Raw genomic sequence first — 23,938 nt, 5'->3', positions numbered from 1 at the left:
GACACAATACTCCAGCTGAGGCCGAACTAGTGTCTTATACAAGTTCAACATAACTTCCTTGCTCTTGTACTCTATGCCTCTACTAATAAAGACCAGGATACTGTATGCTTTAGTAATCGCGCTCTCAACCTGTCCTGCCACCTTCAATGACTTATGCACATATGCACCTAGGTCCCTCTGCTTCTGCACCCCCTTTAGATTTGTGCCCTTAATTATATATTGTCTCTCCCTGTTCTTCCTGCCAAAATGATTCACCTCACATTTCTCCGCATTGAACGTAATTCATGGGTGGCACAGTGGCGCAGTGGTTAGAACCGCAGCCTCACAACTCCAGCGACCCGGGTTCAGTTCTGGGTGTTGCCTGTGCGGAGTTTGAAAGTTCTCCCTGTGTTTGCGTGGGTTTTCGCTGGGTGCTCCGGTTTCCTCCCACCTCCAAAGACTTGCAGGTTGATAGGTAAATTGGCCATTGTAAATTGCCCCTAGTGTAAGTAGGTGGTAGGAGAATGGTGGGGATGTGGTAGAGAATATGGGGTTAATGTAGGATTAGTATAAATGGGTGGTTGTTGGTTGGCACAGACTCGGGGGGCTGAAGGGCCTGTTTCAGTGCTGTATCTTTAAATAAATAATTGATCACTTGTCTGACCATTCCACCAACTTGTCTATGTCCTTTTGAAGTTCTATATTATCCTCCTCATAGTTCACAACGCTTCCAAGTTTTGTATCATCTGCAAACTTTGAAATTGTGCCCTGTACACCAAGGTCTAGGTCATTAATATATATCAGGTAAAGCAAGGATCCCAACACTGATCCCTGGGGAACTGCACTACAAACCTTCCTCCAGCCCAAAAAAATCCATTAACCACTGTGCTTTGTTTCCTGTCACTCAGCCATTTTCGTATCCATGTTGCTACTGTCCCTTTTATTCCATGAGCTACAAGTTTGCTCACAAGTCTGTTGTGTGGCACTGTATCAAATGCCCTTTGAAAGTCCATGTACACCACATCAATAGTATTGACCTCATCAACCCAGCGACCAACCCAGCGACAGTGAAGGAACTGCGATATAGTTCCAAGTCAGGATGGTGTGTGACTTGGAGGGGAACTTGCAGGTGGTGGTGTTCCCATGGATTTGCTGCCCTTGTGCTTCTAGTTGGTAGATGTCATGGGTTTGGAAGGTGCTGTCTAAGGAGCCTTGGTGCATTGCTCCAGTGCATCTGGTACACACTGCTGCCACTGTGCGTCGGTGGTGGAGGGAGTGAATGTTTGTAGATGGGGTGTCAATCAAGCGGACTGCTTTGTCCTGGATGGTGTCGAGCTTCTTGAGTGTTGTTGGAGCTGCACCCATCCATGCAGGCGGAGAGTATTCCATCACACTCCTGACTTGTGCCTTGTAGATGGTGGACAGACTTTGGGGAGTCAGGAGGTGAGTTACTCGCCTCAGGATTCCTAACCTCTGACCTGCTCTGGTAGCCACGGTATTTATATGGCTACTCCAGTTCAGTTTCTGGTGAATAGTAGCCCCTAGGATGTTGATAGTGGGGGATTCAGCGATGGTAATGTCATTGAATGTCAATGGGAGATGGTTAGATTCTCTCTTGTTGGAGATGGTCATTGCCTGGCACTTGTGTGACACAAATGTAACTTGCCACTTATCAGCCCAAGCCTGGATATTGTCCAGGTCTTGCCGCATTTCTACACGGACTGCTTCAGTATCTGAGGAGTCACAAATGGTGCTGAACATTGTGCAATCATCAGCGAACATCTGACCAAAGTTTGCGAAATACCAGTTCTTGAATCTTGCTAACCATCCTTTGTTGGCTCCAAACTCTACTGGGACACTAGTATTTCCATTCATTTGGTGGCAAAAATTCTTAGCCTGAGTTTGAATAACAGGACCAAATACGGTATGCCTTTGGCTCTCTGCTGGGCTAACCACATGTATATGGCTTCGTTGAGAGGTCGAATGTTGGCATTTCTGGCTTTCCTTCTTGCTTGGCGACCTTCATCCTTCTTCATCAACACCCTTCTCAACTTTTCTTCATCTTTAAGCCATTCATGAAGCGTTGATTCAACAATCCCCTTTCTTTGAGAAGCGGATGTTTGTATAGCGCTTTCCTTGATCTGGGTGATGATTTTCAGCTCTCAGTGATAGTATAAGATTTTCTCTTTTAGTACATATGATTTTGTGTTGATCGTTGTATGGGGTATCATGTTTGACCCATATTCATGCAGAGAAAGATGCCTTAATCAGTCATGAGGCTGCTATCCCATTGGCTGGTTCTAAATCATTTGTGGAACATTTATACTTCAACAATGTTGTGAAATATGTCATGAAATGATAAATTTGCATCAAATTTTTGGGTTCCATGATGGAACGGCTTTATAGTGAGTTCTGCGCTATAGCAGTCTATTTATAGTAGGATCCCTGTATGTTGTGCAAAATTATGTGGGATTTAGTCTAATGCAGCATAATGTTAGTAATCCTACTTATGATTGAAAACTTATGATTGAAGGATGTTTTTAGAAGCTTCTTTATGTTTTTAGAATTATTCTCCTACTAGTGAGAAATGGATGAAGCTGCAAAATACATGGGGAATAATGTTGCAAATGCCAATTAAATCACAGACATGATTTGAAATACACCAGTGAGGTACAAGCAGTGACGATAATACCACACACTAATCCTGCCAATCGTGTGTGCTGTCAGAGATGGCTAGCTACAAGGGAACAATTGCAGTCACACAATGTGGGGCCACTTCATCAATACCAGATTATGTAGATTTATGTCGAAGGCATTGGCATAACAGAGCATTGATTTGGTACCAATCATACTTCATGCTTCCACAAATGGAGCACTTGGCTTGCGCTCCCCATCCCCCATGAATAAAACTCGCTGACATTTTTCATGCAATGTTGTCCTTGGCTGTACAGAAGCATTCCCCCAAAGAGATGAATAAGCAACAAAGGAACAGTGAGAGCCCAAGGCTAGAATAACTTTCAGGCCCAAGACATATATCAGGCGTGGAAGAGCTATTCTCTCCACATTCAGTAGACTCACAGACTTCAGCTTCAGGGCAGACATGATGCTTCAAGCTCTGTGTGCTGCCAATTATGTAGCTCCTTTTATTGCTGATGTGCAATTCTGTCTACTTCTGTGCACAGAGTCAGAACCTCAAACTTTATTTACTTACAGTACAGATAATAACTCACAGCGTAATACCAAAAAGACATTGCTTTCAAAATGCAAAGAGTAAACGAAAAGACTTGAGCCCCCTCCCTCCTTCCCCCACCCCACCCACTACTCTCGTGGTTATCTAATTGTTCATACTTTTAAACGATCTGTACCAAATAAGGAGATTTGCCCCTATGGCATACAGATTTTAAAATAGCTGCATTTAAAATGGAAGCCATACTGAGGTCCAAAATGAAGACTGCAAGTGCCATATCTATGGGAACGCAGCACAGACCTTTGTCCAGAAGCCAATTAAATTAAAAGCTATTTGTGCAGGACATGCTCAAATATCCAGATTGTCAGACAGTGGAGTAATTTATTTATCCCCTCAGAATATTGAGTAATTATAGGAAATAACAATGGGGTAAAACTCTATGATGGGGAAATGTGAATAGGAAATCGCAAATATCCAGACAGTAGTACTTCATCCAAAAAGATCTAACATCCACTAAATTCTCAGTTTGTGTGTTTTCTTGAAAGGGCATGGCTAGGATATAAAAGAAGTCTCATGGTATTATGTACAGCTTGGGCTGTTAAGTTTGACTGCTGGAAAATGTATCTGAACAAAATGGAATTGTCATCATCCATCATCTCAACCCAAAGGTGTATCCAGAGACAAACCTGACTGTTTCATCCAAAAGTTCGGACCTTCATCAAATTTTGGAAGAAACCCCATTCTAAAAAAGATAAACTGTTGCCTTGTGAATTGATTCTAGTTTCATTGTGTTTTTAAAAGTATTGTGCTATTAAACCATCAACCACCCATTTATACTAATCCTACACTAATCCCATATTCCTACCACATCCCCACCTGTCCCTATATTTCCCTACCACCTACCTATACTAGTGACAATTTATAATGGCCAATTTACCTACCAACCTGCAAGTCTTTTGGCTTGTGGGAGGAAACCGGAGCACCCGGAGAAAACCCACGCAGACACAGGGAGAACTTGCAAACTCCACACAGGCAGTACCCAGAATTGAACCCGGGTCGCTGGAGCTGTGAGGCTGCGGTGCTAACCACTTTGGGATGTCCTGAGGTTGTGAAAGGTGCTATATAGATGCAAGTCTTTCTTTTCATCTGAAGGGTAACACTTCAGACACTGCAGCACTCCTTCGGTACTCATTGAAGTCGCAGCCCAGATTATCTTTTTTAAATTGATTCTTGGGATATGGGCCTCACTGGCACAGACAACATTTATTGCCCATCTCAAGTTGCCCTTGAGAAGGTGGCGATGAACCTTCTTATCTCTGCTCAAGGCCTGGAGTGAGTTCTGAATACAAAACCTTCCAACTCAGAGATGAGAATTGCTTCAATTCTCCCTTGAAATCCCAACATTATTGTGTTCTTCATGTGGACAGTGCCCTGTCCAGTGCTTGCAAAGTAAAACTGCATCCTTAAGGTTCATGACAAACATCTATTTGAGTACTAAGTATGCTGATGCAATGCAATGTGCAGCTTTGAATCACATCAGAACATGTTACCCAGTCCTGTGTACTAATGTACAATGCCTCCATGGATCGCTAACAGTGGCTCCTATATCAACACCAAGCAGTATATACAAACTATACTGCTTTTCATCATATTAACTGTAATTAAATTGACTGGTTCAAACGTCAGTAAAAAATACAAGTTACCACACAAATATTTAGGAACTCCTGGATAAAATTAATTGCCTCCTAGTCCCAGTAAGTGGCTTAATTACTGATAATCCACAGGCAATACAGTATTAGCACCATCTTAAACCTGTGTTATCAACCTGTGCTTATTTCAGCCCACCTGCACTCTCACACCTAGCTGGACATTATTCACTTGCATTAGAATCACTACAACTCAGCTTTTATTAAACCTGCTTATCTCTGTGGAGTGGAAATTCAAGCTAAGATTGGTTACTGGGCTGCAGTTTAAACACAAAAGCCAAGGAGAAATCTCATTCAGTAAGGTTCATGAATAAAATGTACATTGCTTGTAACAAAACCCATTTTGGAGATAATTGCAAGTACACTAATTCAAAGTCCCACTAAATACAGTGTCAGCATAAAGATGGTTCTGTTGTCAGTGCTCCCAGCAAATGCAGAGCAAGATTGTGGCAAACTAGTGAGACAAATTTAATGAATATCAGATCCAGCAGGTGAGGTGCAGTTCCTTGAGCTTACGTTGAGCTTCATTGGAACAGTGAAGCAAGCCGAGGACAGAGAGATCACAAGAACACAAGAAAGAGGAGCAGGAGTAGATCGTATGGCCCATCGAGCCTGCTCCGCCATTCAATACGATCATGGCTGATCTTAGGCTTCATCTCCACTTTCCCGCCCACTCACCATATCTTTTGATTGCCTGAGAGACCAAATATCTGTCTATCCCAGCCTTAAATGCATTCAATGATGGAGCATCCACAACCCTCTGGGGCAGAGAATTCCAAAGGTGGTCAGTGGTTTGTGCAGCAGCACCTGGAGTGGCTATAAAGGCTAATTCTAGAGTGACAGACTCTTCCACAGGTGCTGCAGATAAAATTGGTTGTCGGGGCTGTTACACAATTGGCTCTCTCCTTGCGCTTCTGTCTTTTTTCCTGCCAACTGCTAAGTCTCTTCGACTCGCCAATTTTTAGCCCCGCCTTTATGGTTGCCCACCAGCTCTGGCGATCGCTGGCAACTGACTCCCACGACTTGTGATCAATGTCACAGGACGTCATGTCGCGTTTGCAGACGTCTTTAAAGCGGAGACATGGACGGCCGGTGGGTCTGGTACCAGTGACGAGCTCGCTGTACAATGTGTCCTTGGGGATCCTGCCATCTCCCATGCGGCTCACACGGCCAAGCCATCTCAGGAGCTGCTGGCTTAGTAGGGTGTATATGCTGGGGATGTTGGCCGCCTCGAGGACTTCTGTGTTGGAGATACGGTCCTGCCACCTGATGCCAAAGATTCTCCGGAGGCAGCGAAGATGGAATGAATTGAGACATCGCTCTTGGCTGACATACGTTGTCCAGGCCTCGCTGCCATAGAACAAGGTACTGAGGACACAGGCTTGATACACTTGGACTTTTGTGTTCTGTGTCAGTGCTGTTCATTTACTGCCATTTTAGTCTATATACCCAATTAACCTTTGCCAGTTCTCCCTTTATACCTACGTAATTATACCTGTACACAAAAAGCAGGACAAGTCCAACCCAGCCAATTACCACCCCATCAGTTTACTCTCAATCATCAATAAAGTGAAGGAAGGTGTTATCGACAGTGCTATCAGGAGGCACTTGCTTAGCAATAACCTGCTCAGTGACGCTCAGTTTGGGTTCCTCCAGGGCCACTCAGCTCCTGACCTCATGACACCCTTGGTTCAAACATGGTCAAAAGAGCTGAACTCAAGAGGTGAGGTGAGGGTGACTGCCCTTGACATCAAGGCAGCATTTGACCAAGTATGGCATCAAGGAGCCCAAGCAAAACTGGAGTCAATGGGAATCAGGGCGAAAATTCTCTGCTGGTTGGAGTCATACCGAGCACAAAGGATGATGGTTGTGGTTGTTGGAGGTCAATCATCTCAGCTCCAGGATATCACTGCAGGAGTTCCTCAGGGTAGTGTCCTAGGCCCAACAATCTTCAGCTTCAATCATAAGGTCAGAAGTGGGGATGTATGCCGATGATTGCACAATGTTCAGCACCATTCGCAACTCCTCAGATACTGAAGCAATCCGTGCAGAAATGCAACAAGAACTGGACAATATCCAGGCTTGAGCTGATAAGTGGCAAGTAACATTCGCTCCACACAAGTGCCAGGCAATGACCATCTCCAATAAGAGAGAATCTAATCATCTCCCCTTGACATTCAATGGCATTACGATTGCTGAATCCCCCACTATCAACATCCTGGGGGTTACCATTGACCAGAAACTGAACTGGAGTAGCCATATAAATACTGTGGCTCTAAGAGCAGGTCAGAAGCTAGGAATCATGTGATGACTAACTCACCTTCTGACTCCCCAAAGCCTGTACACCATCTACAAGGTACAAGTCAGGAGTGTGATGGAATACTTTCCATTTGCCTGGATGGGTGCAGCTCCAACAACACTCAAACAGCTCTGCACCATCCAGGACAAAGCAGCCTGCTTGATTGTCACCCCATCCACAAACATTCACTCCCTCCACTACGGCACACAGTGGCAGCAGTGTGTACCATCTACAAGATGCACTGCAGCAATGCACCAAGGTTCCTTAGACAACACCTTCCAAACCTGCGATCTCTACCACCTAGAAGGACAAGGGCAGCAGATGCATGGGAACACCACCACCTGCAAGTTCCCCTCCAAGCCACACACCATCCTGACTTGGAACTATATCGCCATTCCTTCATGGTCGCTGGGTCAAAATCCTGGAACTCCCTTCCTAACAGCACTGTGGGTGTACCTACCCCACATGGACAGCAGTGGTTCAAGAAGGCATCTCACCACCACCTTCTCAAGGGCAATTATGGATTGGCAATAAATGCTGGCCTAGCCAGTGAAACCCACATCCCATGAACGAATAAAAAAATGGCTTTGTTTAAGTTTAACATTCTTGTTTGTGATTAGAGCATGTCACTTTCAAACTTAACAGGGAATTCGATAGTATTATGATCACTATTTCCCAGTGGATCTTTTACTAGGACATTACTAATTAACCCAACTTCATTACACAATACTAGATCTAAGATAGCTTTATCCCCAGTCAGTTCCACATTGTATTGCTCCAAGAAACTGTCACAAAAACATTCCACAAACTCATCTTCTAATCACTTGTCAGAGAGGGAGTAGGGCAGAGAATTAAAATAACAGGTGAACTGAAGGTTGGGGCCATGCTTCTGGACTGTTTTATATTGAACTGTATCCAGCTGAGCAGAGCTTAAGAGTGTCCTGCATCCTCTAATGGGGGCTTTCCACCGCTTTCACGGTCCATGGCAACTGCTCCTGCTCACATGTAATATGAGTCAGACCATGTGACAGTCTAGCTATCTCAAATGGAGTCCCCACTAAGGTATGTGTTTCTGTGCTGGTGGTGCTTGTGCAGAGTGTGCACCCTCCTCTGAGGGCTCCTTGGCTTCCTCCCACCACACTTCCTGTATCAATCTTGAAGGACCTGTGGGAGATGAAAGACATGAACTAGAACTGACATGATTGGCTGAATTTTATTTGTAGGTCACTGTTCCCAATGTCAGGACCGAAAGCAGTGTGGCATCCATTGGTGCAGTGATCAGCCAGCCGCACACAACTGAACGGTGGATGGCCAATTAAGGATCGGGAAACGTGGGGGCCATCCACTGAGAGGACAGAGGCAGCAGCGGAGATGGCAAAGGCAGCATCAGGTGATGTCATGGAAGCGCCAGGCACCATGTTTAAAGGGCTGACAGCCCCTGCCTGATTGCTCATTTCATCCAGTGAGCCCCTGCATTCAGGAGTGTCAGGCATCATTGTGCAAGGTTGCAGGCAGAATGGCAGAAGGAAGACCCTGGGTGGTCCCACTGTTCAGAGATGCCTCCCTCCAGACTCTGCTCCAGGCTGCAAGGAAAAGGCTCTTACCCAGGGATGGGAGGAGGAGACCAGCCTGCCTAATGAAGCAAGCTTGGACTAAGATAGCAGAGGAGGTCAGCAGCCATGGGATCACCTAAAGGACCTGGATCCAGTGCTGGAAAAGGGTCAATGACCTCATCTGATATGCCAAGGCGAGTGTTCCATTCAATTACAAACCTTTGGACCCAGCTTGTGTCAGAACGAGACTGTGTTTGGTGGAGAGGGAGAGACCACCCAGCCACAGCATTGAGGTTAGGGAGTTGGCAATGGGATCTGAGGCATGGCTGCATCTCAATGAGAGGTGTCTCTCAGTCAATGTATTCTGCTGCATTGACCCTTGAGAGTGGCCACATGCAGGAGGCATATGTGTGCCCCCATCATTATTAGATGTCTGGGGCTTTTAACTGCTGGTAAACTAACCTTATCCCTCATTTTGTCTACAAGAGAAGCTGGCCCACGCAGGAAGGAGCGTGCCAAGACTGGCAGGGTGACGAGGCAGCCACACCATAGCTCATGGGGAGACAGGGGCTCCCACCCAAGAGAGTGAGTGAGCAGCTCCCGGGACACAAGGGTGTCTCTGGTGCCAATGAGCCATATAATGCATATAATCCTCATGGGAGCAATGGAGATGTACATTTTGGGTGGTATGAATGAGATGACATACAGACACTAATCCTTCTATATCAATAAATTCTCATGCAGGTCAAGGTGATTGACAAGAGAGAGGAGCTCAAGAGACTGGCAGACAGTTGGCCCCCTCTAAAGAGGAGGAGGCAGCCTCAGAGTGTCCACAATCACATCATTCCTCTGCACTCTTCACCAGCACAAATACACTCACATCGGTGGGTAGTCGCATGCATTTAGATATGCACGCACAACCTGGCGAGCACAGCACAGATGCCTCAGGGCAACTGATGGATGCTGTGGCAGCCCAGGCCACTGGCAGTTGGAGGACTGCGGGAGGTCAGGCCTATGAGGCTTATGATGTGCCTCTGGTATCGGCGGCAACAAGGGAAATGCTGCAGGTGCAATGAGAGGTCGGGCAACATCTGGCAGAGATGCTGGAGGCTCGGCATACCCAAGTGTGGAGGATGGGCAAGTCCATCCATGCCTTGGGTGCTGCATTTTCTTTACCGATTGAGCGTTCAGCTTCATCTATTGAGAGGTAGGTGATTCTCATGGAGAGCCAGATCCAGCAGCCAATCACTTTGTATATGAGCTTGATACAGCAGTGGAAAGGTGAGAGAGGGACGAGGCATCTGGAGTTTCGACCAGGTCCACATCCCTCTCAGGTCAGCAGGGAGGTATAGGTTGTCATGCTGGGTCCCCATCTGCCAAGAATGAGGCACATTAATTTTGTCTTGAACATTGATTTTAAACTGTTACTGGAGTGAAGAAAGGAGTGTCTGTTTGCTCCTGGACTGAGAAGATCTCTCCTGTTTGCTCCCATCTCTTTCTCACAAGCCTCTGAATCCACTGAAGCCACATGAACCCCAAGAGAAAAAAGTCTCCTCCAGCAAACAAGGTTTAAGAAGAATACTGGGCCCCAATGAAAAGCAAGAACTACCTACAATCAAGGACGCTACAGTGAGCTCGAAGAACCGTAACAAAAACTCTTCCGATATTGCCTCAAACTTTTCACTTTATTTTTTCTTCTGCTCTTTTCTGACTCTAGTTCCATGTGTGTATCAAGTATGCATGCTAGGGTGGGCATGTCGTGTAAAGCCTGGCTACCCGATCCGAACCCAACTAGACCCGATTACATGTGTTGGGTTTGGGTCGGGTCAGGTCTCTCTTCCGAGTCCAGCCTTCAGGGTCGGGTCGGGTCGGGCTGGACAGTGCTGCCCACGGGAAGTAATCTTCAATTGATCATCATCATTAAGGGCAACGTAGGAAATGTGCAGTCTGGACTCCGCACTCTGTAGCGAGCGAGTGAGCATTTCTATGACATCATTGCGCTCACGCTATAGCTTCCATGCATCCAAAGGTGATTCTACACTGCAGTGCACTATGGATGTAAAACAAATGCTGACTACTGGAGAATGTTTATCAGTGGAAAAGATAAATCTTCTGTTTGGAAACATTTCAATGCTGTTGCTTTCCGCAATAGTAAAAGTTCAAGTGGATTTGTACAATGCAAATCTTGCAACCTTCTACCAAAACATGACAGCAAAAAGACAGGAAATTCATCTTTGCAGCAGCACACTCAGAAAGGTTATACGCGTCCCGCAGCAGGACCAAGTTAGTCGGACCTAACGTCGTTTGTACAGACCGAAAAAAACGTACCCGCTCACAAGAAATCAGAAATTACAGACAAATGCATCAGTCTCTGTTGCAAGGATATTCGACCTTTCCCAGCTGTCTCTGGTGAAGGGTTTGTTGAGCTAGCACAAAATTATGAGGGGCACAAATAGGGTAGATAGGACGAAACGTTTTCCCTTAGCGGAGGGGTCAATAACCAGGGGGCATAGACTTAAGGCAAGGGGCAGGAGGTTTAGAGGGGATTTGAGGAAAAGATTTTTCACCCAGAGGGTGGTTGGAATCAGGAACACACTGTCTGAAAGGGTGGTAGAGGCAGGAACCATCACAACATTTAAGAAGTATTTAGATGAGCACTTGAAATGCCATAGCATACAAGGATATGGGCCAAGTGCTGGAAAATAGGATTAGAATAAATAGGTGCTTGATGGCCGGCACAGACACAATGGGCTGAAGGACCTGTAACTGTGCTGTATAACTCTATGACTCTATGACAAGAGCTTATCAATGTGGGTGCTACATACAGTCGCGTATCAACATCAAGTGTGTTACCAAATCCAAGTACAGTTTCAAGAAGGTGTCGTGATGTGGCTAAAGAAAAGAGGACAAGGGGGACATGACTGACATATACAAACTTATGAGGGGCATTGATAGATTAGATATGAAGAAACATTTTCCTTTAGTGGAGGGGTCAATAACCAGGGGGCATAGCTTTAAGGTAAAGGGCAGGAGGTTTAGAGGGAATTTGAGGAAAAATGTTTTCACCCAGAGGATGGTTGGAATCGGGAATGCACTGCCTGAAGGGGTGGTAGAGTCAGGAACCATCACGACATTTAAGAAGCATTTAGATGAGCACTTGAAATGCCATAGCATACAAGGCTACGGGCCAAGTGCTGGAAAATAGGATTAGAATAGGTAGCTGCTTGATGGCCGGCACAGACACAATGGGCTGAAGGGCCTGCTTCTGTGCTGTATAACTCTATAACTCTATGAGAAAACAACCAATTTCTCAGATTACTGACATACTAAAGGATGTGAATGTGGGAATGACAATTGGCATGTGGACGGACGACTACCTTAAAATCCATTATATGTTGATAACTTGTCATTCCTTCAGAGTAGATTTTAAACCTAATGCCAAAGTTTTAACAACAGCAATGTTTCCACTGGAGGACATCAAAACTGGCGAAAACATCAGACATGAGATTTTAAAGCTGCTAGTGAATACTTTTGGATTTGACCCAGCAAATTTAAATAAATTAATTTGGGTGACAGATCAAGGCGCTAACATAGTGCTTACTCTTAGACCATATCGACATCTGGATTGTCAGGACCACGTATATAACACAGTCTTTCGACATTCACTTTATCCAAAAGAATTAGCTTCCGAAACTCTGTATGTTGTAGAAACTATACATCATGCCAAAGCCTTGGTGACATACGTTAAACAGTCTTGTCTTGCTGCACAGTTGTCTAAAACTATAAATTCAATGGCAGAAACGTGGTACAGTACAATTCGGGATATTTATCATGAGCTGCACAAGAAACTGGAACAGCGTGGGGAAAACTACAGGCTGGAAAACATCGCCCCTGATGTCTTGCATTTTTTTGGCTGATTTCCTCTGACCATTTTATGAAGCTCAGAGGGAACTTGAGAAAGACCAGTATCCTACATTGAACCTGGTAATTCCATGGTTTGAAAAACTTAAACATCTCTGTATACCACTTTCTTCAGATACTCCAATGCAAGCAGTTATCAGGCAACAGCACAGAGAGTGGCTTCTGAAGAAAGGTGAAGTAAATGACGTGAACAAGATAGCAACATTTCTCTGGCCTAATTTTAATCAGCTGCATATGTTGTCCAGCCTTGACAGGGAAGAAGTTTGTTCTGAAGTGCGCAGACTTATCGACTTTAAAACAGAAGACCCTGTGAAGGAAACGAAAGTGGTTGACGATGAACCTACAGCTGCCAAAAAAGCAGTGACTGAATTTGCTGAATGGGAGAATGTTCATGAAGAATGGACACAAATGATGAAGTGCAGCAGTACACAGCACGGAGGCCTGCTGTGTTGGCGATGGCAAACGAGGGTGATCTGTTGGACTGGTGGAAGGAACACAGTGTTGCATATCCTAAATTGGCCAGGCTGGCTAGAAGTATACTTTGCATTCCGGCGCGCAGTACCAGCAGTGAGAGGTACTTCAGCATAGCTGGAAGGACAATCGACCAGCGGAGAACTGCCCTTAAGCCTTCCACTGTTGACTCTATTCTTTCTTTACATGACAATTTATAAGCCCTTTTGTTCTTTTCTATTTTTTTGCTGTGTCTGTAACTAAGAGTACGAAATCAAATGTTCACCTAACTGCCATTTGGGTGCTTCGTTGGAGTAGGCTATTTGTTTTCTTTTTAATCTACGGTTTGACACGATTTGTTTCTGTTTTATCTGGTTATTATCACAGTGCTGTTTGTGGGAGCTTGCTGTGGGCAATGGCTGCTGCGTTTCTTACTTTACAGCAGTGACTACAATTCACAAAGACCTTCATTGGATGGAAAGTGGTTTGGGACATCCTGAGGTTGTGAAAGGTGCCAGAGAAGAGCAAGTCTTTCTCTGTAGAGAGAAAATGGATAACTTCATGAGAAGACCACTTAAAAATCATGAGGGAGTCAAGACGTTGTTTGAAAGTCTCAGAAAAGACAGGCTGATATTTCTGACAGAAAGGAGAAATACTGTGTGTATTTGAAAGTTATGTACAAAAACTTAGTTTGGCTCCTAGATTTGGGATCTTTAATTTTATGTACTCCAGGAGTTGGAAGAAAGATGTTCAATAAATACATAACTCTATTTCATCGCTGATAGATTATTTGTTTTGCATTTTAATACTTCAAATCAGGGCTTCTGGGATGCTTTATCTCTTCTAAGACTGAAGTGTAAACTATAGAGAAACAAGACAGCCCAGTGTGTAAAGGCAATTAACAAGCAGCGCGTGCTGATTGTTTATCTGGCAGTGCTACAAAAACTTACAAAGATCTCAAAGGAAAAATGGACATTCTGAAAGCTTTGGAGAGTTGAGATTCACCCATGACATCAAATAATCTAGGGTAAGAATATTTTTTTTTAAAGTGATACCAACCTTTATGTAAAATTGTTTTAAATGTCAATGCCAGAAATTGTTCAACATACTTTGTCAACATTAACATATCTGTTTTTTTTTTGCTTTGTAGGCTATTTGAAGTGCTGGCCGTTATGTGTATTCTGATCAACCAGAAGTCTTCAATCAAATAGTACTGCAGATCTGCAGTAGTGTAGACTAATGATCAGACAGCACCGGGAATCTGCAGTACTGTACATTAACGATCAAACAGCACTGGAAAAGCCGACTATCTGATTTGCCATTTTTCCAATCAATCAATCTTTCCTTTCACTGAAATTTAGCTTCCAGTCCAATCTCTCTGTATTGAATTCACTGAGCTTAGGAATAGCAGTAAGAAAATGATAATTGGCCTGTGTGTTGCTCATGTTCAAATCTTCATGGCCTTGCACACTGCCACCCCCCAGCCCCCCCACCACACCCCTCCTCCCCCAACCACTCTAAATCTCTACAGCCCTACAATCCTCCAAACACTGTGTTGACTAAAAAAGGGAGGGGGTAAGGAAATCACTAGGTTTGTACCCCTGATCACTATCCAATGAACTCGGCCACAAAGTGCTCATGTGTGAAAGTTAGGGGCGGGGAGGGTGGTGGGAGGGTGTTGGTTCCTGGTGACGATATCAGGCTCAGATTCTCCACAACTCCATCTGCAGGAATAGCCTGCTGCCGGAACGGATGAACTGGATCACAACATTCGGACAAGGTACAGCATAATAACCTGTTTGATATCATTAACTTTATTACGATAATAGGGTCGGGTAGAGCGCACAAAAAATTAAAGGTCTCGGCCCGGGTCAGGTTCGGGTTGGATATGGTCGGGTCGGGCCCGGGTCGGGTTTCAATTTTATACCTGAGCAGGTCTTTAGCGTTGTGTATCCGTAGCCATTAACTGAATTAGAATTTAAGTTTAAGTTTAATAAATTTCAATCTTTCTTCTTTATACCTAAGAAAACCTGTTTGTGCTGGTTTCTTTGCCTTTTAATTGGAAAGCGGTGAACACAGATTCACCAGGCGGGAACTAAAAACACAGTGTGTTTAAAATTAAACTCTGTTATGGTAACACCTGGTGAAGGGTGAGAGGGAGCCCTAGACCCCTTTTTCATCTGGTCATATCAAAGTGTTTATTAGAGGGCAAGGGGCAATTGCCTGCTGCATCTGGGAGCTTCTCTCTGGGTGCCCCTGGTGCGGACATTGGCTCCAAGGCCCATCTGCCAGTGATACCAGTGCCTACATCGTCCCCACTGACTGAGGTTGTCCCTGCACCTTTGCAGGAGGCCGTCATTATTCTGGACCCCACTAGGCCTCAGGCAACCACAGGTCATCACATGCATGGCTTCAGCATGGTCAACAGTCTGCCTCCAATTCAGCTGACAGCACAAGGGCAGCACCATGTAGGAGGATTACGGGTGATAATGCTATAGAAAAGGGCTTGGTGCAATGGTTGTCACGCGTTATTAAATGATGTTGTTCAGTCACTTCTTCTCCTTTCTGTTGTGGATTACTTTTGGGAGTTCTTTGCAGACCTCCCTCCTAATGGGAGGGTGGCAAGGCAGCTGGACCTGAGTGCTCAAAGCTGAAGCTTTGCTACTTTGGATGGCCTGGGTGCTGCAGTACAAAAGGATGAATGCGACAACAGGGCTACTTAATGGCAAGGCTTTATTGTTGTGGTTCCACAAGGCTCAAAGGAAATGTATGAATGGATCTTGTGCCTACCTCGCGCATATCTTATGCTGCATTCCCTGCTGTGCAAAGGGCCCCTCATCTGGCTCCACATCCTCATCATTGGAGGAGGCATCTCGCTCCACGATATCCTCACTGGTCAATGCCTCCCCCCTCTGTAGCTCCAGTTTGTGTAGTGCACAGCAGACTACCACAATACGTGAGGCCCCGGCATATTGAAGGGTTCCACTGGATCGATCTAGGCAACTAAATCCCATCTTGAGCAGACCAATGTCCTGCTCGATGGTCACTCGGGTTGACTCATGGCACGTGTTGTACCTCTCCTCTGCATCTGTGCATGCATTCTTCACAGACATCAGTAGCCATGTCCTCAGTTGGTACTCTTTGTCTCCAAGAATCCATCCCTGAATGCATGCAGGGGCACGGAATAGGTCAGGCACCTGGGACTGCCTTAGTATTTACGTGTCGTGGCTGCTTCCCAGGAATCCTGCACATGTCTGTAAGATTCATTTATAATGGCTGCAGACCAGTTGTACACTGAGGGATTAGAAACCTTCTGGTTGATGAAGGCAGCTGGCTGATCCGAGGGAGCCTTGATGACCATATGCTGCCCCACAGACTCGTCAAGCAACAGCCTGACATAGTCATACTTATGGAATTGTACCTTACAGACAATGTAGCAGACACTGTCATCACCATCCCCGGGTATGTCCTGTCCCACCGGCAGGACAGACCCACCGGAGGTGGCGGCACAGTGGTATACAGTCGGGAGGGAGTTGCCCTGGGAGTCCTCAACATTGACTCCAGACCCATCCTGCTGATTAACACCTCTGAAATGGACTAGCAAGCCACTCAGTTGTCAAAGACAATTAGGGATGGGCAACAAATGCTGGCCTTGCCAGTGACACGTACATCCCATTAAAGAATAACAAAACCCTCAAAACTGGGAATCCATGAGGTACTGAGGCACTGTGGGCCATAAGCAGCAGCAGAATTGTATTCAATCACAATCTGTAACCTCATGGTCTGGCATATCCCCCACTCTACCATTACCATCAAGCCGGGGGATCAACCCTGTTTCAATGAAGAGTGCAGGAGGGCATGCCAGGAGCAGCACCAGGCATATATCAAAATGAGGTGTCAACCTGGTGAAGCTGCAACCCAAGACTACTTGCACGCCAAACAGCGTAAGCAGCATGTGATAGACTAAGTGACCCCACAACCAACAGATCAGAAATAAGCTCTGCAGTCTTGCCACACACATCGTGAATGGTGGTGGACAATTAAACAACTCAGGCGGAGGAGGCTCCACAAATATCCCCCTCCTCAATGATGGGGGAGCCCAGCACATCAGTGCAAAAGATAAGGCTGAAGCATTTGCAACCATCTTCAGCCAGAAGTACCGAGTGGATGATTCATCTCGGCCTCTTCCTGAAGTCCGCAGCATCACAGATGTCAGTCTTCGGCCAATTTGACTCACTCCATGTGATATCAAGAAACGGCTGAAGGCACTGGATACTGACAACATTCTGGCTGTGATACTGAAAATTTGTGCTGTAGAACTGGCCATGCCCCTAGCCAAGCTGTCCAGTACAGCTACAATATTGGCAACTACCTGACAATTTTGAAAATTGTCCAGGTATGTCCTGTACACAAAAAGCAAGACAAATCCAAACTGCCCAATTACTGCCCCATCAGCCTACTCTCAATCATCAGCAAAGTGATGGAAGGTGTCATCAAATGGCAGTTACTCAGCAATAACCTGCTCTGTGACGCTCAGTTTGGGCTCCGTCAGTACCACTCAGATTCTGGCCTCATTACAGTTCAAACATGGACAATAGAGCTGAATTCCAGAGATGAGGTGAGACTGACTGCCCTTGTCAGCAAGGCAGCATTTGACCGAGTATGGCATCAAGGAGCCCTAGAAAAACTGGAGTCTGTGGGAATCCAGGGAAAATTCTCCACTGGCTGGAGTCATACCTCGCACAAAGGAAGATGGTTGTGGTTGCTAGAAGTCAATCATCACAGTCCCAGGGCATCATTGCAGGATTCCTCAGGGTAGTGTCCTTGGCCCAACCATCTTCAGCTGCTTCAACAATGACCTTCCCTCCATCAGGGCGGCACAGTGGCGCAGTGGTTAGCACCACAGCCTCACAGCTCCAGGGACCCGGGTTCGATTCCGGGTACTGCCTGTGTGGAGTTTGCAAGTTCTCCCTGTGTCTGCGTGGGTTTTCTCCGGGTGCTCCGGTTTCCTCCCACAAGCCAAAAGACTTGCAGGTTGATAGGTAAATTGGCCATTATAAATTGTCACCAGTATAGGTAGGTGGTAGGGACAGGTGGGGATGTTTGTTGGGAATATGGGATTAGTGTAGGATTAGTATAAATGGGTGGTTGATGTTCGGCACAGACTCGGTGGGCCGAAGGGCCTGTTTCAGTGCTGTATCTCTAATCTAATCTAATCTAATCATAAGGTCGGAAATGGGGATATTTGCTGATGATTGCACAATGTTCAGCACCATTCATGACTCCTCAGATACGGAAGCAGTTTGTGTCCATTTGCAGCAAGACCTGGACAACATTCAGGCTTGGGCTGATAAGTGGCAAGTTACATTCGTGCCACACAGGTGCCAGGCAATGGCTATCTCCAACAAGAGAGAATCCAAACATCTTCCCTTGACATTGTGGCATTACCATTGCTGAATCCCCCACCATCAACATCGTGGGGTTTACCATTGTTCAGAAGGTCAACTGGACCAGCCATATAAAAATACTGTGGCTACAAGAGTAGGTCAGAGGCTGGAAATTCTGCAGCAATTAACTCACCTCCAAACTCCCAAAAGCCTGTCCACCATCTACAAGGCACAAGACAGTGTGATGGAATGCTGTCCATCTGCCTGGATGGGTGTAGCTCCAACAATACTCAAGAAGCTTGACACCATCCAGAACAAGACAGCCCACTTGATTGGTGCCCCTTCACCACCTTCAACATTCACTCCCTCCATCACCGACACACAGTGGCAGCAGTGTGTATCATCTACAAGATGCACTGCAGCAACTCACCAAGGCTCCTTCGACAGCACCTTCCAAACCCGCGACCTCTACTACCATGAAGGACAAGGGCAGCAGGTGCTTGGGAACATCACCACCTGCAAGTTCCCCTCCAAGCCACAGACCATCCTGACCTGGAACTATATATCATTTCCTCACTGTCGCTGGATCAAAATCCTGGAATTCTCTCCCTAATATCTCCCTAAACTGTGGGTGTACCTACACCACATGGACTGCAGCAGTTCAAGAAGGCAGCTCACCATCACCTTCTCAAGGGTAATTAGAGATGGGCAATTAATACTGGCCTAGACAGCAATGCCCACATCCCATGAAAGAATAAAAAAATTGCATGCAGTCAATCATCCTCTGCACCTGGGGGAATCCAGCGATGGTCCCAAATCCTATAGCCCTCTCAGTTTGACTGCTTGGGTCGGTACGGAAATGCACATAGTCGCTGGCTCTCCTGAACATGGCATTGGTGACCTCCTTGATGCAGCAATGCACCGTAGACTAGGAGATTCCGCCCATATCCCAAGTGAACCCCTGGAATGATCCTGTGGCATAGAAGTTTAATGCCACGGTGACATCCAATGCTACAGGCATTGGGTGCCCACCAAGTTACATGTGCCTCAGCTCATCCTGCATCATGGCACATAGATCATTGAGGGCCTCCCTGGAGAGTTACAGTCTTCAGTGACACTGCTGCTCGGACATCTGCAGGTAGTTGTGACACGGCCGATAACCCTCTCCACAGGGTACCTTCTACTGTACACCGGAGGTTGTTGTCATGCCGCTCCAAAACCTTCTCCAACCTCCTCTGCCTGGAGCTGGCCCTCATGAGACCCCCCAATTTGCTGGTGTTCCCCTGCCCGTCCCTGATTCTTCCGCCCTCTCCACTCCTCCTCCTCCATGGGGGCCTAGAAGCCAGGGTGAATGAGGTCATGAAAGGTTGCCTTTCCCTGAGTGGAAGGCCACTAACCACCCCCCAACTTGTACCTTTCAATGAGGTGACATTGCCCTGATACCACCTTGGTGTGGGTGCCCTGCAGTGCTGGCACCTTGGCTCTGACTTCTGACAGTCTTTCACGCTGCTTCCCCTCCTCCACCCATCCTGCCAAGCAATGCTGCCTCACCCGAGGGCTACCCAGTGTAGCTAACCTCCTTGTTTCTTCCTTGTACCTGGCGAGGCCTTGAATCCCTGTGTTTCCCATGCGTCATCAGGAAAATTCGAAACTGCAAATAAAATTGCCTTCAGTTGGGTTCTTAAATACCTTAATTGGCTTCCTGCCTCGTTAATGTGCAAAGCCCGCCCTCTGTGTTGGCCACCGACAGGAAAATCCAGAAGGAAGTCACAACATCGGACTTCCTGTCTGACGTCTTCTGTCCCACTGTTATGAACTTTTTCCTGCCTCCATTGCCATCTCAAACGGCCCCAATAATTTCAGCCTGATGGAAGAGTACAAAGCCTACATTGTTCAGATCTTAGCATTTCAGTTTGTGGTGACAGCAATTCAACATGAGTGAGTGTTATTTGTCACTTGGCAGTGTGATATCTAATTCTGGCACTATGTATGTGGGAGACCCCAATCTCTCCATCTCCTACGCCCATGGATTCTGCCACCGTGACAATCTCCAAGGCCTCCTCCTCTGCAGCAGTCAAGGTGGCAATGACTGTAGGGCCATCCCTGGTTTGTTGCCTCTCCCTGGAGTTGTGAACTCTCCTCCTGAAAGGGAAGAAAGCAGAGAGTTATGTGTGAGAAGTGGAACGTGTGGAGAGGATGGGATGGGAACATTTGTGGAAGTTAACTGTGAGCGACGGATGTGAGATATCAATAAGGAGGGTGAGGGTGAGTGTTGGCTGTTCAGATGAGTATGTGAGGAGATGCTTGGAGAGAGAGGAATGAGTGGAGCTGTAAAGTGTGTTGTTCTGAGCAGTGTTGTGCACGAGAAATCCGGGGAAGTCAGAGTGTGGGAGTTAGCACCTGAAAGTGTTATGCCACTCACCTTTCCTGTCCTTAGGAGGTTATTGAACCTCTTGTGTACTGTATAGCTGTTCTAGGGACCCCAGTCCTGTTGCTGACTGCTTCTGCGACCTCCAGTCATGCCTGTTTAGGTCGCACGGTTGGCCTCTTTCTCCCACCCGTGGGAACCAGCACTTCACTGCAGTGTCTCACAGCCTGCAGCAGGACCTCCAGGTAAGAGTTAGAGAATCAATGTGGGGGGGAGGGGGCTGCGCAGCCTTCACACATCTCACTTCCATCCTGTGGTTGCTGAAGCTTACAGAACCAAAGTAGAATTCTGCCATTCTGACCCCTGCTGCGATACCTTTGACTAGAAATCTTTCTGTTGACAGCTATAAGGTATCATCATGCCTCCACTCTGTGATTGCTCAGGATAACTGAAGACGGGATGCTAATGCCGTGGCTGAGTTAAACAATTAGGTTCAACAATTGGGTTCCCGACCTGCTTCCTGCCACCATCTTCCACCCCGACGCAAGTGGGTTGGTTCCATTAAAATTCCGCCCTAAATGCCCATGGTGAGTCACTGAGGGAGAGCTTACGTGAATGTTGAACAGGCCTGTAGTCAGCCAAGCATTGAGGATTTCCCCTTTAAGAACTCGGTTTTGTAAGGAGTCATTTTTAACTTTAGCATCCACCTGTTTTATTCTATTCACTTCAGTTAATATCTTAGCCTTTCTGACAACAGAGCATCTATTAAATCTCTGACCCATGTATTGATCAGTGGTTTTTTGCACTTCCAGCAATTAATCCCAGGAGAAAATTTTACTGCCGGGCAATATCTTCGATTTAGGCCATTAAAACAGCCTGTTGTTAAAGCAGTATAATAATGCTCCTAGCACACTTAGACAGATAATGATGAAAGAACTTGTACTTATATAGCACCTTTCTCCACTGCAGGACATCCCAAGATGTTTTACAGCCAATGGAGTACGTTTGAAGTGGAGTCACTGTTGTAATGTAGGAAATGTGGTAGCAAAATTGCACACGACAAGATCCCACAAACAGCAAGGAGATAAATGATCAGATCATGTTTTGCTGGTGTTGGTTGAGGGATAAATATTGACCAGGACTTCAAGGAGAACTATCCTGCTCTGCTTCAGATAGTGCCATGGGATCTTTTATATCCATCTGAGATGGCAGATGGAGCCTCACATTTATATCTTGTCCAAAAGACAGTACCTCTGATAGTGCAGCACTCCCTCAGTTCTGCATTAGAGCATCAGGCTGGATTGTGTACTCAAGTCTCTGGACTTGAACCCACAGCTTTCTAATTCAGAGGTGTGAGTGCTACCACTGAGTCATAGCTGACACTATCATGCTCTTGGCCTGATGTTTTGATGGATAATCCCAAGATGAGCCGTTTTTGCTCTTGCAGGGCTTGCAGCCCCTTCACTTGTGAGATAACCTAGATATCAAGATCTCATGTGATAGATGAGGGAGCATTTTCAAACTGCCACGTGTAGCTACCATGTTTGTATGCCTCCAATGTATTTAGTTCAAGATCTTGACGCACTGAATAGGATGCACAGAAAGAGTTTGTGCCCACTGCTGGATACTGGGCACCTCAATTCACTTGTTTTAGGATTGTTGAGTAGATTCTAGCCTGGCAGTTTTGTTAACATTTACATAGAATTACTTTAAATTTTGCAGCACAGAAACAAGCCACTTGGGCCAACAGATCGTTGCTGGTGCTTATGGTCCCCAAAAGCTTCCTCCTAACTTACTTTATCTCACCTTATCAGCAAATCCTTCTATTACTTTCTCCTTCATCGAGTTTCCCTTTAAGTACATGTGGTAGCAAATTTCACATTCCACCCCGACCAAAGAGGTTTCTCCTGAATTCTTGATTGGATTTATTAGTGACTCTCATATTTATGGACGCTAGTTTTGAATTCCACACAAGTGAAAACATCTTTTCTAGGTCTGTCCTAGTGAACCCATTCATAATTTTAAAGACCTCTATAAGGTCCCCTCTCACTCTTCTCTTTTCTACAGAAAAGAGCCGTTTCGGATCGTCGTACCCCCTTAGCTCTGGTATTATTTTGCAAATGTTGCTCCCATTCTTTGCAGTCTTATGTTCCCATAGAATTCCAAGTTCAAATCCCAACTGGTTCTCTGGTTTCTTTGCTAGAGAAAGAAATTATTCTTAAAGATGGTTTCACCATTAATACTTAGATTGCTGGCAGATCTTGGGAAGTAAGGGTTTAATAAGGAAATAAGAGCCTGACAGTTGTATTTTATATTCGTTCATGGGATGTGGGCATCGCTCGCAAGGCCAGCATTTATTGTCCATCCCTAATTGCCCTTGAGAAGCTGTTGAGCTGCCTTCTTGAACTGCTGCAGTCCATGTGGTGTAGGTACACGCACAGTGCTGTTAGTTAGGGAGTGCCAGGAATTTTACCCAGTGACGATGAAAAAACAGCGATATATTTCCAAGTAATGATGAAGTGTGACTTGGAGGGGAACCTAAAGGTGGTGCTGTACCATGCACCTTCTACCCTGTCCTTCTAGGCAGTGGATGTTACATGTTTGGAAGGTGCTGTCGGAGAAGCTTTGGTGAGTTGCTGCAGTGCATCCTGTAGATGGTAGACACAGCAGCCACGGTGCACTGTTGGCGGAGGGGGTGAATGCTTAAGGTCGTCAATGGGGTGCGAAAAATGAGCTGCTTTTTGCAAGTGTTTGACTATCTGGGGACTCCTATTAAAATGTATATGTATTGGCATCAGGTGAGAACAGGATCAAGCTCAATTGTAATGCCCCCCATGATTTAATATCCCACCAGCATTTGCTGTCCAAGCTCATGGAAGAAGATTGTTCACTTGGGCAAGGTACCTGAGAGCTGTGCCCATGGAACCATCTCCCAGGATGTGTCGCCCCCTTCAGCAGAAAAGAGAAGAAAATTGGAGCATAGTGGGTAATATACAGATCCTGAAATATCACCGGAGTTCTCCCAGTCTCCTGTCTTAGGTGGGAGACAATTGAATCCTCGAGAATCAGCATAAACAGCCATTGTCAG

Source organism: Heterodontus francisci, chromosome 25 (assembly GCF_036365525.1).
Source record: "Heterodontus francisci isolate sHetFra1 chromosome 25, sHetFra1.hap1, whole genome shotgun sequence".
Lineage (NCBI taxonomy): Eukaryota > Metazoa > Chordata > Chondrichthyes > Heterodontiformes > Heterodontidae > Heterodontus > Heterodontus francisci.
The sequence above is the reverse complement of the archived record's forward strand: the minus strand, read 5'-3'. Positions refer to the sequence as shown.